This window comes from Triticum dicoccoides, chromosome 2A (genome assembly GCF_002162155.2).
Source record: "Triticum dicoccoides isolate Atlit2015 ecotype Zavitan chromosome 2A, WEW_v2.0, whole genome shotgun sequence".
Classification (NCBI taxonomy): Eukaryota; Viridiplantae; Streptophyta; class Magnoliopsida; order Poales; family Poaceae; genus Triticum; species Triticum dicoccoides.
In genome coordinates, this window is record NC_041382.1 from 437,737,415 (window position 1) to 437,752,061 (window position 14,647).

Consider the following 14,647-nt stretch of genomic DNA (forward strand, 5'->3'; position numbering starts at 1 on the left):
GAAGGAATATGGTAATGCTGCTACAATAAAGCCTGGATCGCATAAGAAGGCCCCTGCCAAGAGGGTGCCAACCTTAAAGGCCAGGGTCTTAACTGTTGGAACTTCTAAGCCAACTAAAGAGGCTGCTGGAGAGAGCAAGAAAAGAAAAGAGAGGGTCAAGAAGACCACTACCAGAGTCATTGGTAGATCCTTTATAATGAGAGATCCAGCTGAAGAAGATGAAGAGGAAGAGGATGCTGCACCAGCACCCAAGTCTGCCCCCAAAGCTGTTGCTCAAGATTAAAAGACTTCTAAGCCCAAGATAAGCAGTAGGAACATTCCAGCTGAAGAGACGAACAAGGCCCTAGTGCCTGAAATGGAAGAAGAAGATGCTGAAGCCCAAGTGCTTAGGAAACTTAAACCAAAGATTCCAGATCATAATGACAGTCATCCAGTGGCAGAGGATATGAGCATCAGGAAGGATGCAGGTCTGAGACTTTGGAGACAGTTTGATCCATATCCTGTGAGGAGGAAGACTATTGTGGACTACATGTTCCACACCAAAGAACAAAAAGATTTCTATGAAATAATTCTACTGGACAAGAAGCCTATAGTTTGTGACATGAAGTGGGTTGACTGGGAGTACATTGATGAGAATGAATATCATTTTGCAGGTGTACATGAGAGCTTTAGATCATGTGGTGTTGACGAGTTTGTGGGTCAAGAGCTGACAAAATGGAATGGTGCACTCATCATGCAATTCTACTCCACTTCTCATTTTTATCCAGATGGTAGGATTGTATGGATGTCTGAGGGTACAAGGTACCAGTCAACTGTTGATGAGTGGGCCAAGTTGATAAATGCCCCTGAAGAGCATGAAGATGACTTGGATGTCTATGCCATGAAGAAGAAAGACCACAACTCTATGGCCAACATGTACAAAGAGATCCCAGACAAAGCTTTGGAAACACATAAGCTTGGATCTGTACATTACTTGTTGTCTGGTCTAGCTACAATCAACACTATTTTGAGTCATACATTGTTGCCCAAGTCTGGAGATCACAAGATGATCAGAGGCCATTCAATCAACTTGCTGCAGATATTTGATGTTCCACAGAAATTCAAGGTCATGAGTCTGATTGTTGAGGCAATCAAGAGGACATCTTCTATCAAAAGAGATCTTGTGGGTATGCTCCACACATTTAGGTGCTCATCAACTCCAAGATGGGAACATGCACTTATTTGTTGGACAAGGAGCACTTACATTTGAGACCAGAATTTGAAGATAACACAATTGTGATGAATGAGGATGATCCCACATCTGTGCAAGCACAAGAGAAGAGAGCAAAGGCAAAGGCTGAGAAGGGTGCAAAGATGCCAAGTGTTGAGGAGGCATCCCAATTTTTTCTGAAGTCAAAACAAGATCAGCTTGCATATCTAATTCAAGCAACTTTGAGGATTGAGATGGGCTTGGCCAGCCTGAACAAGAATCAAGAGAGCTTGATGAGGATCATAGAGACCAAATTTTATGATCTTGATCTTAAAGTAACTGAGATGCAGACATCTGTTGAGCATTACCTGGAGGAAGCAGAGGAGAAGAAAGGGAAGGCTACTAAACATGCTTTTCAAAGAGTGCTAGAGGTGACAGATTTGCTGCAGTGCCAGTGCCTGACACTAGAGCAACTGGTTCAGCACCAGCAGGAACAGCTTCAGTGCCACCTCCAGTTGCCACTCCACCAGCTCCAACATCATCTACTGATGCCTTTATCCTTGGAGTCCTTTCTACACCACCTCCTGAAGATGAAGCCTAGAGAGACGCATAGCACTATGTATTTTCAAACTTTTTGGTAACTCGTTGCCGAAGGGGGAGAAATGTATAGATCTTAGGCTTCAAGAGAGAGTGCTTCTTTGTCTTTATTGCTATTTGCTTGATACTTTTGTGTGTGCTCGTTTGATATTTTATGTCTGTGTGTGACATACTTGTATGATCATGTGTTTGATCATATTCTACCTTAATGCTTATGCTTGGATGATATTATCTTTTATATCTCATATATGATCATTCACATTGTTTGGTGATGAGTGCATGTTTTAATTCCTATCATTTTGAGCGCTCCACCAAGATGTATGTGACATGGAAGAGTGACCCATGATCCTAATCGATTGTACATTTGCATTCAAAAGCAAATCTTAAATAATACACAAATTTTGGGGGAGCTCTTGCGTATCACATACTTCTCAAAGCGACAATGTACTTTAAATCTTATTATCATTTGTCGAAGCTTTGATCTATATGTTGTCATCAATTACCAAAAAGGGGGATATTGAAAGTGCAACTATCCCTAGGTGGTTTTGGTAATTCCTAACAACATATAGCTCATTGAACTAATGCCATTTCAAGATGATCATTTCATAAAGTTCACTGATTGGCATGGCATGGATTAGGAATGTGGACCCCTCAAAATGCTAAGGACACATATTGGCTCAAGGTCAAGACTCTACATTTTCATTTTAGTGATCCAAGTTCACATTGAGTCCATAGGAAAAGCCAATACTATGGAAAGGGGATGAGGTGTTGCTTAATGGCTTGCTTGGTCAAAATGCTTAGTGATATGCTACAAAATCCCTCAACCCCTTTCTCATATCCACATATGTCCCAAACCAAAACTAAAACTCGGACCTACCGATTTGATCTATCCGGCGCCACCGAGTTCACTTTACATAGCCACTGCCAAAACCCTAGTCACTTCAGTCTCACCGATAGGGATCTCGGTCTCACCGAGATTGGATTGCAAACTCTCTGTTTCCCTTTGTAACATCTCGGTCCAACCGAGATGAGCGATCGGTCCCACCGAGTTTGTAATGCAAACTCTTTGTTTCCCTTTTGTAACATTTCAGTCTCACAGAAATGAGCGAATCGGTCCCACCCAGTTGGCCAGACCAACTCTCTGTTTGCCTATTACAGAAATCGGTCCTACCGAGTTTACATGATCGGTCTCACCGAGATTATGTTCTGCCCTAATCCTAAGGAAATCAGTCCCACCGAGTTGACATGTCGGTCCCACCGAAAATCCTAACATTCACATTTTGAACTAAATCGGTCTGACCGAGTTTCATGATTTGGTCCCATCGAGTTTGGTGATTTGTGTGTAAGGGTTAGATTTTGCGTGGAGGCTATATATACCCCTCCACCCTTCATTAGTAAGGAGAGCCATCAAAATGTTTCTACACTTCCAACATACATTTTCTGAGAGAGAACCACCTACTCATGTGTTGAGACCAAGATATTCCACTCCAACCACAAGAATCTCGATCTCTAGCCTTCTGTCAGTGTTCTAGGAACGGGGGTCCCTAGACTTGCCTACCTGCGGCCCACGGTGTGGCTCTGCAAGCGGGCCCGTACGGCCCATCTTCACCAACAAGCATTCAAGACCCTCGCGAGGCGGACGACACAAGACCTCCTCGGGAGAGGCCTCACTAGGTTGGCTCGCGAGGGACGGAGAGATCAAGGCAAGGCAAACCTCGCGAGGCGTGATGACCGAGACCGAGACCAGGCGGGTGCCAGCGCGCATAGTGTCCTTGTTTCCACTTTGGTGCTAAGGAGGTAAGCGCAGACGAAGAGTACCGAGGCGTCAAGCAAAGATTTCCATATTGGTGCAACGAGACCAAGACTAGCAGGACGGCAAGACGGAGGTCACCATAGAGCCCAAGGCAGTGTCACCACCAAAGCCTTTGGCAGGCAAAGACTGCTTTTGTCAGGATAACTTGTACTAGCTGTCCCCTTACAAATTGGTAGTTGTGGCATCCCTTCCCGCTCAATATTTCGGGAGAGGACCAGGGCCTCTACAAATAGGATTAGCCACCACAGTAGGAATGGGGGGACCCTTAGCCATCTCATCTTGGACTAGATCCAACCCATCCACAAACCCACCAACCACAAGAACACCTCGCCTCAGGAGGCTGTTCTTCCCCTTGTACTATTCATCCTCAGCTCGAGAGGCAATCCACCACACCACACTAGAGTAGGGTATTACACCACAACGGTGGCCTGAACCAGTATAAATCTTGTGTCTCTTGCGTTGTGAGTCTGTCGAGCTAAGCTTAGAGATCCCGGCGAGGCTGGGGGAGTGATTCGGTAGGGGGAGATCTTCGTGCGCACCCTAGTGTTCAAACCTTGAAGGTTTTGTCGGAACCCGAGATCCGACAATTTGCGCGCTAGGTAGGGGTGCGCCGGAGTTTTCCTTCCGTCGATTCACGCTCCACCATCTTCACGCCCATTCTCCATGGCTGGCACCGCCCTTCCGATCGGATCTACGGGGCATCCACAGTGATACTTGGGGGCACAGAGGTCTTGCTCCCGCCTTGCAGCAGATGTAGTGGCCACCCAAGTTCAAGCCGGAGACGCCGCCATGCTACGGCGGCGCGGCAGACCCGTCGGCTTTCCTGCTGGCGTATGAGGAGGCCGTCCTTAAGGCCGGGGGTGACGACAAGGTCATCGCCAACTGGCTTCCCATGGCCCTCATTGGCGCACCGCGCACCTGGCTGCTCAACCTCCCCGGATCCACGGTGGCATCCTGGGAGGAGTTGCGCGGCCTCTTCGCTGCACGCTACGCGGCGTCGGTGCACCACGCGGTTGCGGCCCTCCTCAGCGGCTCACAAGCACCACCCTCGGATCGTCACAGCAAGCCATTGTTTCACCAGATCGGCGCCACTTCCAAGCACCTGGGGCTCTGCCGGGCTAGCCGCGCCCGAGGCCGACCTCACCTTCGACTCAGGGGATCATCCCGTCTCCACCGTCGGCTCGGGTGTGTTCTCAATGCTTTGTACGCCCACCATCTGCAACGTGTCCATCACCAAGACGCTCATCGACGGCGGTGCCGGCCTCAACATCCTCACCGTAGAGGCCTTCAGCCTTCTTCACGTACCGCTCGAGCGGCTCCGCCCTAGCAAGCCTTTCTCAGGGGTTGGTGGAGGCTCCGCTCGCTCTCTGGGGCAGATCCGCCTCCTCGTGGCCTTCGGCATGCGCGACAACTACCACACCGAGCAGGTCGACTTCGACATCGCCCACATCGGCCTCCCATACAACGCCATCGTCGGGTACCCGGCCCTGGCTCAGTTCATGGTGGCGCCCATATGGCCCACAACCTCATGAAGATGCCCGGGAGCAAGGGTGCCCTCACAGTAGTTGGGGACACCAAGGAAGGCTTGATGACACTCAAGCTCGCCCTCAAGACCGCCGCGATAGTGCAGCCCACCGACGCGAATACGTCCAAGGCCAAGGGAGCTGCACTTACCAAGAAGAAGCAGTTTTTTACTCAAGACAAGGCACCAACAAAGCAAGTGCCAGTCGAGGAGGACGGGACCTCGGCGGCAACCTTTACCATAGGCGCCAACCTCGAGCCTAATCAGGAGGAGGCGCTGGTGAAGTTCTTGCACGCAAACAAGGAAGTGTTCACTTGGGAGCCCGATCAGCTGGTAGGGGTCCCAAGAGGGGTGATAGAGCACCACTTGAAGGTGTGTCCCAACGTACGCCCCGCAAAGCAGAGGGCAAGGCGACAGTCCACGGAGCAGCAAGCTTTCATCGTCCAAGAGACCCGCAAGTTGGAGGCTGCGGGTGTCGTTCGCGAGGTTCGGTACCCCGAGTGGCTAGCAAACCCCGTCGTCGTGCCCAAGAAAGGCGGGAAGGAGCGAATGTGCGTTGACTTCACCAACCTCCACAAGGCCTGCCCTCAAGATCCGTTTCCTCTTCCACACATCGACCAGATCATCGACTCCACTGCTGAATGCGACTTCCTGTGCTTCCTGGATCCGTTCTCAGGATATCACCAGATCAAGATGGCGGTAGAAGATGTGGAGAAGACAGCCTTCCTGACCCCATGTGGGGTGTACTGCTACACTTGCATGCCTTTTGGGCTGCGCAATCCAGGCGCAACCTTCCAACGGCTCATGCACATTGCCTTGGGTCGGCAGCTCGGGAGAAACGCTGAAGCCTACATCGACGACAGCATGGTGAAGTCTCGGGAGGCGAGGACCTTGATCCAAGACCTGGGAGACCTTTGAAAGCCTCCTCCGGGTGGACTTGCGACTCAACCCGGAGAAGTACGTGTTTGGCGTCCCTTCTGGTAAGCTGCTGGGCTTCCTTGTGTCCCACAGGTGGATCGAGGCCAACCCAGAGAAGGTCAAGGCCATTGAAGACATGAGTCCACCGCAGACCCTCAAGGAAATGCAGAAGCTTGCTGGACGGGAGACTGCATTGGGACGCTTCATTTCCAAGCTGGGAGAGCGCGCCCTACCCTTCTTCAAGCTGATGAAGAAGAAGGGCCCATTCGAGTGGACCCCAAAGGCCGACCGAGCATTTCAAGACCTCAAGAGATACCTGACCAGCCCTCCAGTGATGGTGGCGCCGCGACATCTCGAGCCCCTAGTGCTTTATCTTGCTGCCACTCCCCACTTTGCCAGCGCGGCTCTAGTGGCGGTTCGGGAAGAACACCAAGCCAAGGGCGCATCGCGCCGAGCTACGCCCCCAGCAGAGACGACGCAAGACCAGGAGGGTGCCGCAAGGGTCACAGCAGCGACAACATAGGATCAGGCTTAGCAGGACGACGCCCCCGAACCCGCAAAGGCCCCGACAAGCGATCAAGCGTTGGGGGCTCCACCACCTCAGGAGGCACCGCAACTCCCGGAAGGCGCAAGCCTCATCAGCGCACCTGCCCTCGTCGAGCACCTGGTATACTTCGTCAGCACGGTGTTGCGGGATGCAAGAGCATGGTACCCCATGCCTCAGAAGCTCCTACTCACACTCCTGGTGGCCTCACATAAGCTGTGACACTACTTTCAAGGCCACCCCATCAAGGTCGTCTCGGCCTACCCACTGGAGAGGGTGCTCAAGAGCCCCAACTCCACCAGGAGGGTCGCAGAGTGGAACATCGAGCTGCATGCATTCTAGTTGGAGTTCAGCCCCACCAGGGTCATCATGGGAGCCGCGCTTGCCGAGTTCGTGTCAAAATGGACAGACGCCCCGGTACTCGAAATAGGCGAGGACCGGTCCCTCTCACCGGGAAGTGAGGCGCCTGACGGCAGGGTCATGTATTTCGATGGTGCCTTCTCACGCCAAGGCGCGGGGGATGGAGCAGTGCTCATCTCGCCCACTCAGGACAAGCTCTACTATGCCATGCAGCTCTGCTTCTAGCAGGGCGAGAAGGTCTCCAACAACATTGCAGAGTATGAAGGCCTCATAGCCGGCCTGAAGGCTATGGCGGCACTGGGGGTGAAGCGTCTCACCATCAGGGGCGACTCGCAGCTCCTCGTCAACTTCTCCAACAAGGTATATGAGCCGAAGGATGAATATATGGAGGCATACCTCGCGGAAGTGCGCAAGATAGAGAAGCCGTTCCTGGGCTTGGAGTTGCAGCATGTGCCCTAGGGAACCAACAAGTAAGCCAACGACGTCGCCACAAGGGCATCCAAGCGACAACCCCAAGAGCCTGGCGTCTTCGAGGAGCGGCTCATCAAGCCATCAGTGACACCACCGCTTTCAAGGACAACGCGGCCTCGGGAGGAGCTCCCGCTGCCACCTGCCATGGGAGCCCCAGCCTGTGGCCCGACTTCAGGAGCGCGTCTACTCTTGGCGCTCGAGCCCCAGGAGGGATGCTGGACCAAGGAATTCAAGGAATACCTGATGCAAGGGACGCTGCCGGAGAAGGAGGAGGACGCGGAGCGTGTGTCCCGGCAAGCCACGACATATTGCATCTAGGACGGTGAGTTATACAGGAAGCGGCCAAATGAAGTTTCACTGTGTTCCATCTCCAGGGAACAGGGGAAAGAGCTGCTAGCCGACGTACACGGCGGGGACTGCGGGCACCACTCATCGTCACGAACCCTCGTCGGCAAGGCATTCCGCAGCTGATCCTACTGGCCTACGGCACTCAACGACGCAGCTGAGCTGGTGAGATCCTGCGAGGCCTGCCAATTCCACGCCAAGCAAATCCATTAGCCAGCTCAGGGCCTCCAGACCATTCCACTCTCGTAGCCGTTCGCATTCTGGGGATTGGACATCCTGGGCCCGTTCCCTTGAGCGCCTGGGGACTATCGATATCGCTATGTTGCCATCGAGAAGTTCACCAATTGGGCAGAAGTGGAAGCCGTCCGCACTGTCCCAGCTAGCTCCACGGTCAAGTTCAGCAAGGGCCTCGTGAGCCATTTTAGGGTCCCCAACCGCATCATCACCGATAATGGCTCGCAGTTCACCAGTAATCTATTCATAACATACTCCACTAACCTTGGAACGCAGATTTTCTACGCTTCAGTGGTGCACCCCCGGAGAAATGGCCAAGCTGAACGCGCCAACGCGGAGGTCCTGAGAGGCCTCAAGACCAGGACCTTCAAGAAGAAGCTCGAAGCCTGCGGCAGTGGCTGGCATGACAAGCTATAGTCCGTGTTGTGGTCCATCCGCACCACCTCCACCAAGCCCACGGGCGAGACCCCGTTCTTCCTTGTCTACGAAGCAAAAGTGGTTCTCCCTCACGAGGTCAAGCATCGCTCCGCAGGGGTCCTGGCGTTTGATGAGATGCAGCAGGACGCCACACAGGGGATGGACGTCGTGCTGGGGGACGAATGCCACGGCGAAGCTGCACTACGGGCGGCAAGATACCAGCAGGCACTGTGGCGGTACCACTGTCACAGCATCCGCTCCAGGACGCTCGTGGTGGGTGACCTCGTCCTGAGGTGGGTGCTCTCCAGGGAAGGGCTGCATAAGCTCTCACCCATGTGGGAGGGCCCGTTCAAGGTCGTCCATGTCTCCAGGCCTAGCGTCGCGCGCCTGGAGACACATGACGGGGTACCCATCCAGAACGCCTGGAACATCCAGCACCTCCGGAAGTTCTACCCATGAAGAAAGGCCCAACACTTGTGAACAAGGCCCAGTGCCTGTGAAGGTCTCTGCTCGTGACACTCTCACGTAATAATGAGTTCGTTGTACACGCACCGGAGTCTCGGGAGTGCCTCCCTCGGGCCTCGGGGGCTCCCTCCCACGTCCTAGTGGCAGCACTTAGCTCCGCGCTGGTGAGAAGACATGAAGACTAGACTAGGTGCCGGATGAGGCTTTTCATTTGCTTTCCGTAGTTGCCTCGCCCTCTTTTAATTGAAGTTTGCTTCTAGTGTTCTTCGCTGATTTGGTTCCGTCGCCTTCTGCCTATGTTTCCGTCTTCATTTTAGCCTGTACTCTCTCTCGCATTCCTCGCGAGGGGGCTGGACGGGCGCCCTCGTGAGCATTTTTCCTTTTCTTCCTTTTGTCTTCTTTTCGCGAGGCACCCTCGTTCGAGCCCACAAGCTGACGCACCTCTCCTAATCCATGCTCGTCGGGTACTGCGATACGAAGCACTGGGTCAAGGCAGCGGCGCCTGTGACCAAGGCTCGGGTGAATGATAAGCTTCTTAACGAATTTTTTGCAGTTCCTAAGCGCCACCAAGAAGCAAGCGCCTAGTGAGGAGGAGACTACTCCGAGCAAGTCAAGATAAGTTATCTCTAGATAAAACGACGATGTTGCGACACAACACAGGAACGATAAACATAGCATAATACTTGAGGAATCACAGTTTGCTGCACGCCCCCCGGGGGCCATACTGGCTTCTTTGTTAATATAGGAAGGAAAGGAAGAACGGAATAAAAGCGGTGCGTGCCCCTACAGCGGTCCGCGAAGGCGGGCTCTTGGCGCCGTCCCGATCTCAGCCAGACCCCTCCTCGCACTTCACGGAGGTGCGGTGACAAGACGAACCACTACCGCCTTCGAAGCGGGTATGATGGCGTGGCGGCTGGTCGTAACCACTGCTGCTGCAGCTGTCGCCGGAGGAAGAGCCGTTGTAGCTGGACGAGACCTAGTCGGCACTTAGGGCGGGTTCGCCCTCATCCTCATCACGACCATCGCCAAAGCCGAGCACCTCCTCGCCATTGTTGACCTCGAGGCAGCACCCGGCGCCACGACCATCTTCCCGAAACACCCTCACGTAGAGGGTCGCGTCACCGTCATACTTGAAATGGAGGGTGCACCGCGCGCGGGCAAACGTCTGCCAGCCGCGGGCCGGGGCTATGTTGCCTGCGACAGAGACCTCAACCGTGACCCAGGAAGCCCTTCTGTAGGAGCCGTCCGCTTGTAGCCAGAGCCCACATGGACCTGAGGCCGGCAGCTCGTCGGTGAAGAAGCGCGGGAGCTGAAGCTAGTTGCCGGCCGGGTTCTCTGACCAGACGAAGAACTCTGGCAGGACCTCTGCCGAGTGGAAGCGCGGCCAGGGAGGCCGCGCGACCTCGTCACGTCTCCCTTCATCAACAAGGCTGCCACGACCATAGAGGCCCATGCCACGCGAAGCGGTAGCGCCGGGTTTGCGGGGGGCCACAGTGGGAGTCGCGGTGTGCTTGCGAGGACGGTCGCGTCCACGCTTGGGCACCCGAGAGCCGGGCCCCTCACGAGGGGCCTTCCCCTTTTCCGCGGCAGAGAACCTCTTCGATGACGCCATTGGTGTCACAACTGGCGATGGAGCAAAGAGGGAGAAGCGAGCGGAATGGGAAGATATGGGCGACAGGAGCTCTATCCCCTCCCCATTTATAGCAGAAGAAGGCCAACCAGTGCCCCCCATGATCACAGGTAATGACAGTTTTTCCTTACATGCAGCAGGGACTCAGAAAATCGGACAGTTGCTGATGCGACATGGCGAAGCGGAGACGCCCACGTCCAAATCAATCGCCACACGTCGACCAATGCCGCCAGCTAATGGGGCCCACGGCGCTCCGCACTTTCCCTTCGGCTTCGCCTCGCACCCAAGCCCGAGCGCGCCTTGGGCTCGGGGGCTACTGTCGGTGTTCTGGGAACGCGGGTCCCCAGACTTGCCCGCCTGGGCCCACGGTGTTGCTCTGCAAGCTGGCCCGTACGGCCCATCTTCACCAACAAGCATTCAAGACCCTCTCGAGGGCCAAGCCTAGCCTCACGAGGCGGACGACACAAGACCTCCCCGGGAGCGGCCTCACCAGGCTCTCACGAGGGGCAGAGAGATCAAGGCAAGGCAAACCTCGCGAGGTTCCAATGACGTGAGCCATGACGATCGAGACTATAAGTGCATCTAGTGCCCCTTAGTGATTTTGGTGTATTGAAGACTTATAGGTTAAGGGACTAATGCGTTGGTGAGTGTACACAGGTCTATAATTCTATGAGGAGTTTGATATTTACAAAGAAAGTCGATCCCTAAAAATGAAGTTCTTGGACTGAAGACTTTGGATTATTGAAGAATTTTTGAAGACTTTGAAAGTGAAGAAATTGGTGTGATCCTGAAGACTTGGTATTCATTCGAGGAACATGAAGCATGAAGACTTTTGTTTTCGTGGTTTCATTTTCTCTTTCTTGAGTCATAGGAAACACCATACTGTTAAAGGGGGTCGAGGAAATACTAAGGAAATTTTTCCAAGTGATGCTCAACTCAAAATCCCACACCTACCAATCCCTTCAAGTGAAGTCATTGGAAATCTCATACCGTTCAGTCAAATTTCTTCAATGATAGAGACGAAGCTCTTCTGGTCACTGAGGAATTTGTTCTGATTGAGGAGTTAGGAATTCGCCAGTGCGAATTGCCTACAAGTGAGGAACATGATAGCCCTCAAGAATTTGATAGTCAAATTCCGACCGTTGATGTGCTACGCGCCAGCTGTCCCAAAATATCCTTCCACCTAACGGTCATATCATTGAAGGGCATTTATGTCCTATCATGTCGGGCTACTCGCTAGGCTATAAATAGCCACCCCCTATAATTACTAGCTGGTTGTCTGCTCCGAGAGAAACCGAAACTTGCCATTTGTGAGCATCCCATCCTCCGAGGACTTTGAGCGAATATCATCAAGTGAGGAAAACCCAAACCCAAACACCTTCAAACCCAAAGTGATTGAGCATCACCGAAGAGATTGATCCTCCGTGGATCTGACGCTTGTTACCTTTGAAGACTGTGCATCTTCCAGACGGTTAGGCATCATGGTCTAGAGCATTCAAGAGGAAATTGTGGATCGCCGAGTGACCAAGTTTGTGAAGGTTTGGAAGTCACGTGAAGATTTACCATGAGTGATTGGGCGAGGTCTGTGTGACTTAAGCTCAAGGGGAATACAATGAGGAGTAAGTGTCCTGAGCTGCGTGTTCAGGACTGGGTGTCCGGGACTGTGTGTCCTCTGGTTTAAATACCTAGCCGCCCTAACCAGACGTACAACTGTCACAACAGTTGGAACTGGTCTACCAAATCATTGTCTTCACCGAGCTAACTGGTTCCATTTCCTCAACCCTTCCATTTCCTCATTTCTGTGTTGTGTGCTTGTTCATATCTGTTTGACGAATTTGACTGAAGACTTTCTGTATTTCCTTAGCTCAATTTCTTCAGTCTGTTTGTCTTCATTCTATTTATCCTATGTTTATGCTTTCATTACTCTATGCTTGTTTTCATTTCATCATGAAGACCATGCTCATGCTCTGTTATGTTTACTTTTGAGTACTTATTCCGCTGCAAGTAGTTCTTCTCTTAGGAAGTTCCTCACCCTGAAATTCCTCAGTGAAGAATTCGTAAAAATCGCCTATTCACCCCCCTCGAGTTGAGTTAACACACTTTCAATTGGTATCAGAGCAAGGTACTCCCTTGTTCTCTGTGATTTTGGTTTAATCGCCTGGAGTTTTAGTTATGTCGACCATAGGAATGAAGACTGTGACATGCCCCATCTTTGACGGTCATGATTATCCCAAGTGGAAGGCCATGATGAAGAAGCGTCTCATGGTGATGAACAAGGAACTCTGGACCGTCACCGAGATTGGTCTTACTGAACTATGCAAGATGGTGGAGGCTGATGATATTCGCAAATACACGCTGCTCAACCTCATGGCGAAGGACATCATCTGCTCCAGCTTGTCACAAAATCAGTTCAGGAACGTTATGCATCCCAGCCATGCGAAACTCATATGGGACCGACTCTCTGAGGTCTAAGAAGGTCATCGATCTCACCATGAACCCTGGTTCGGAGAATTGATGGAATCGTGCAAGGCTATGACTTTCGATCCAGAATCATCATCCTATGCACCATGTCTTATGGCAAAAGGTGCCAAGGTAACTGAATGCTACTTGTCTGAGTCCAGTGATGATGAATCTAGTGATGAATTTGGACCCAGTTATGTCAAACTTGCGTCCCTTGCCACTAAACAACAAAGAGCTTTGGAAAAAGTTCAAAACATGTTGAATGAGAGTGATGATATGTTGGGTGAAGAAATGGATCGTTCTAAAGCCCTGGCTAAAAGTTTTCAGGGACTGCAGTCCAAGTTTGACAATCTTCAAGGTCATCATAACAACCTCTTATCTAATCATGACAAGCTTTCTTGTGAATTTCTTCAAAGAAAGCAAGATCTTCAGCAGTTAAGAGTGAGTTATGAAGATCTTAGGAAGGTGCGCGGTTCATTACTTGCTCAACAAATCAGCGCTACTTAGGATGAATTTGTTCCTCCATGTTTGAAGTGCATTGAACGTGAAACTGCTAATTCTTCACCTGAATGCTCAAATGCTTCCATTGCTGCAATTTCTTCAACTGTCTCTACTATTACTAATTCCTCATCTGAGGACATTGCTAGTATCAGTGATGATGCAGGGCTTAAGGAATTCTATATGACAGGCATGTACAAAAGCCTCAAAGGGGATCGGGCTCTTTCTGATGTGCTTAAAAAGCAAATCATGAACATGAACCCTAGGAAAGAGGGTATTGCCTTTGAGAGGAAACTCAATGCTGATGGGACCTACTGGAAACCTGAGCAGTATCCCAAAACCTCATGGGTTGCTGCAAAGGGACCTTTGGTGGATCCACCTACTTTATCTGGCTTTACATGTGAATCTTCATATTCATCTGATAGTCATTTAACTCCAACTATAAACTGTTCGAAAATCAGAATGGTGAAGTATTTGCTAGATATGTTGGCACTAACTGTAGGAGCAACTCTCCATGAAGAAAATCTCGGTTCCCAAAAGGTGCCTTGAAAATCTTCAGGTGAATGTCATCATGACTTTCGGTGTCAAAACCGGCAGATCTCGGGTACGAGGTCCCGAACTGTGCGTCTAAGGTTGATGGTAACAGGAGACAGGGGACACGATGTTTACCCAGGTTCGGGCCCTCTCCATGGAGGTAATACCCTACTTCCTGCTTGATTGATCTTGATGAATATGAGTATTACAAGAGTTGATCAACCACGAGATCGTAATGGCTAAACCCTAGAAGTCTAGCCTATAAGACTACGGTATTGAGTATATCCTATCCGGACTAAGTCCTCCGGTTTATATAGACACCGGGAGGATCTAGGGTTACACAAGGTCGGTTACAAAGAAGGGAATTTACATATTCCGTCGCCAAGCTTTCCTTCCACGCCAAGGAGAATCCCATCCGGACACGGGTACAGTCTTCGGTCTTCATATCCTCACAGCCCATCAGTCCGGCCCATAGATAACAGGCCAGACGCCCGAGGACCCCTTACTCCAGGACTCCCTCAGTAGCCCCTGAACTTGGCTTCAATGACAAGGTATCCGGCGCGTAGTGCTGTCTTCGGCATTTCAAGGCGGGTTCCTCCTTCCGAACTCCCAAATAGACTCCAGACGAATTGATCGTGTCCGTACCTGTA